The sequence below is a fragment of the Condylura cristata genome, unplaced genomic scaffold (assembly GCF_000260355.1).
Source record: "Condylura cristata isolate star-nosed mole 26May11 unplaced genomic scaffold, ConCri1.0 scaffold00030, whole genome shotgun sequence".
NCBI classification, from domain to species: domain Eukaryota; kingdom Metazoa; phylum Chordata; class Mammalia; order Eulipotyphla; family Talpidae; genus Condylura; species Condylura cristata.
In genome coordinates this window covers 23,517,843-23,521,469 of record NW_004567131.1, presented here as the reverse complement: position 1 = coordinate 23,521,469, position 3,627 = coordinate 23,517,843, and the positions used below count along the sequence as shown (strand labels likewise).

Sequence of the window (3,627 nt, the reverse complement as noted above, 5' to 3'; positions counted from 1 at the left end):
TCCCGTGACCTGCCACGACTTTCCAGGCGGCGGGCCAAGGTGATCCCTCAGAAGCCTCGCGCGGGGGTGGGGCGGCCCCGCGGCGCTGGGGAGCAGGATCCCGGCCCTGGGCCACCGGGTCAGCAGCTTGGGGGGTTCCGGAGTGTGCAACGGGTAAAGGAGAATGCAAACCGCACTCCCGGCCATCGCGGACACTTCTTCGGAACCTCTTTCTACCGTCGGCGTGCTCTGAAGACCTTCCTTTCAGATCTTGACTCGGTGTCTCCTGGTAGTAATCACTAGGTCAAAAATTTCACGAAGGGATCTTTTGAGAATTGCCAACAGTGCACTTAGCCCGAAACCGTCAGGGCTCAAATTGCAGAGATGTTTATTGAACTGAACCTCATTAAAGTTTTCTTCTCTCATATAAAGTTTTCCTGTAGATCAGATGAGCGGCACAAAGTTTTGGAAACTTAAATCTGCTTTACGAGAATGAGGGGGCAAACCCACTGTTCTGTTTGAACTATGCTGGAGGCAAGAAAAACTAATCGGTTCGATAGTGACAATATGTAAAGAACCATGTGACCAGCCCATTCCCAACGCTAAATCAACACCTTGTCAACCCAGGGTAATGATAGGAGAGAAAAACAAATGTCACTTTCTCAGCCTACACTCCATACAAACCCCACCACGATGAAATGGTATTCCCAATAGATATCATATATTATAGAAAAGTCACGGGAGGGAACTGTCAGCAACAAGACAGCAGCGCAGAGGGAAGTCAATTACTCAGTAGCGTTCCTGAAAAATACACTTTACCCCATCCATTTCATTCATTTCACAACCTGAAATAAGAAAATAAGACTTAAGTTCTAGATCTGTCTTAAGTACATTCTCAAAGCTGCCATGAATAAAAATCTAGAAACGTGTGAAACTTGAAAATGCACCCAAGGTTTTAATTCTTAGGGAATTTTAATGCAGAAGAGGGAGATGCTTATCAACACACCTCCACCCTCTGAAGCTGAAAAACTTTAGAGTACTAAACAACGATAAAAACAAAACAAACTATCTTTTATAAACGTAACCACAGTGGCAACCAGGGGTTTCAATCAGAAAACTTCACGTTTGACTTCTCAGTTGTCTTTGGGTTCTTGTTTCAATGAATACTGTAAAAAATAATGCCAATATAAACTTAAATGGGATTGCAGAGAAGTTGTGGGTAGAGCAGTATCCCTGAAGAGTAGCAATATTTAAATCTACTGTAGTTGGTGATTAAAGACAAGTCTTGGTTCTTAAAGAAAACACTCCTTGTGAAACCTTGGGATCATTCCTAGAAAGACAGTCAGCAAGGTAATACCTCTGTTTGCCTTGAAAGCATATCACACTGGTATCACTGATCACTAAATTTAGGAAGGGGCTTCAATTAAAAAAAAAAAAAGCTGCTTTTATTTCTCCTCTACTCTACAGAAAGCCAATACCTGATAAACACAAATACTAACACAAAGAACAATCAAACCTCAGTAGAGGGTTATCTACTTACTGATTGGCTTTGAACATTTAAGTCACATGTACTTGACCAAAACCCTTTCAAATTCATCTTCAGTCTTAATTCACACAACACCTCTACCTCAGTTCAGAAGGATTTGGCCACAACCCTAACACCACTTATAAAGCTAGTAAATACCTCTTCGTTACTTACATAAAAAATCAGTTCTTTATCTTTCCTACCACTGGAAATTACTCACAACCTAATGACTTCCAAAACATGCTTGCTAAGGCTTAAGAAACAATTTTATGCATCTTAGAAATTAAGACCTTCTAAATTCTAACACAGAAACTGCCAGTTAAGCAAGCAAAAGTGCCCCAAACACACAATAGTACAAATACACAGTAGTTAAAACTTGCCATTATAACATACTCAGTTGGGGCTGTCAGTTTAGTTGGAGGCCTAACACCAGAGATGTCAAAATGAAGGAAAACAGAAGCAAGTTCTTATGTTAACAATCAGCTTGGCTATTGAAATCTAAGAAATGCAAATGAACTCCATAACCCCAGTTGAGGCTCACAGCCCAGTACAAGTATGGGTAAAGTTGGGGTTAATTTGATTCCTAAGGAGAATTTTGCCTATTTGAGCACTTAATGTACATCTAAGAACAACTTGATGGTAGAGTATCAATGGGTGTATCAAGTGCAATTAAATGCTGGTTTTTGTTGTTGTTTTTCTTTCCCAAGAAAAGTGTGTCTATAACACATGTATACATAGTGACTTTTGTATAGTTTAAAGATACTGTTATTGGGCAAGTAATCTGCACAGGTAGGTTATTTCACACAAGTTTGCACTTAGGGGGAAATGTTATGGGAATGAACTCACTTATTTAAAAATCATAAATTTGCTGATAAAAATCAACCTCTAGAGGGGTCTACTCAGTCTACTTAAGATAAAACTCAAAAGTAAATGTAGTCAGAAAAAGGTAATATATACAGTCAACAATGTGCATCCTTAAGTATCAAGTATGTATTGTAGCTTATAATGGGTTTTCAGAACTTAGGGTTAAGGTTCCCATAAAATATAGGTTAAGATACTCAAAACATTCTAGATACCACTAACCTACACTTGGATTTGATTAAATATATCCAGAATTTTGCCTACTTTAAGAGGAAGGGTTAATACATGCATCTCTTTCAAATACTGAACCGTGACCACTAAGCCCACTAAATCCTTTTATTGCAATTGGGAATGATCAAAGTCTCTTTACTTGTTTACTTCCAATTATTAACTGTAAATCTCTGGGGAAAAGGGCACGCTATACTGCTGTCAAACTCAAAAGACCAAATAAACATATGCAATCAACTTTTTAGTGCTCCTTTTCCAAAGCATCTCTTCACCACATGACCTATGCTGACATCTAGCAAAACCTATAAAACATAGTGGACTAAAGTCATGGTGCTAAATGCATCCCATAGTTGAGGTTGAGATAAAAACTGCAGTCACGACGCAGGGGGGAAAGTGGGGAAAGATGGGGAGAAAGAAAAGAAACCTTCAGCAAGGCTATGTCCAGTCACCATCATCACTCCAAAAAAAGCTCCAAATTTGAAATGCCCAATTCCCGTTGACCACGTCCCAAGTATTTTGAGAACTTATCCAAGACTACTAACAAACAACACCTTGAAAACTTTACCATTTTTAAACACAAATGCAGGAACCCTTGGAAACAACTGGGAACCGCCATCTTACAAGCCATCCAATTTCACACAAGTGTCCCTCCAAGTTAAGTTAATAACATTTTTGTTTAGGTTCTCTCCAGACTAACATCCATCTAGAAGGGATCACTGCCCCCCACATAACCTGTCCCTATAAAATGGGGCGTTCTCTGGAAGTTTAAGCCCCCCAAAAGTCCCTTCTTCGGGAGAGGAGGGAAGCCACTTGACCCAGGCAGCTCCCGATTTCAGGATCCCGTCCCGTTTCATCAACATCTACCTCTCAACAAAGGGCGCCGTGGCCCCGAGAGCCGCAGAGACTGGAAATAGAAGTGTTCTTCTCCGGGACCATGTGCGTCGCGAGGGTACAGAGGGGAGCTCGGGGGAGAAAAGAACTAAAACGTGGGGCCGCGCGCGGCGCGTCCCGGGCCGGAGCGGGCGGCGGCTGGA

At 41.3% G+C, this 3,627-nt stretch overlaps 1 protein-coding gene across 1 annotated transcript in view; it reads right to left on the bottom strand.

The window, feature by feature from the left end:
* LOC101633883 (polycomb complex protein BMI-1) overlaps positions 1-3,547 on the bottom strand; it is a 9,324-nt gene extending 5,777 nt beyond the window's left edge. Inside the window, exon 1 of the mRNA XM_012731418.1 lies at positions 3,458-3,547. The gene's annotated coding sequence lies outside the window, so the exon portion shown is untranslated. The remainder of the gene's footprint in view (positions 1-3,457) is intronic.
* Positions 3,548-3,627: the final 80 nt, after the last annotated feature.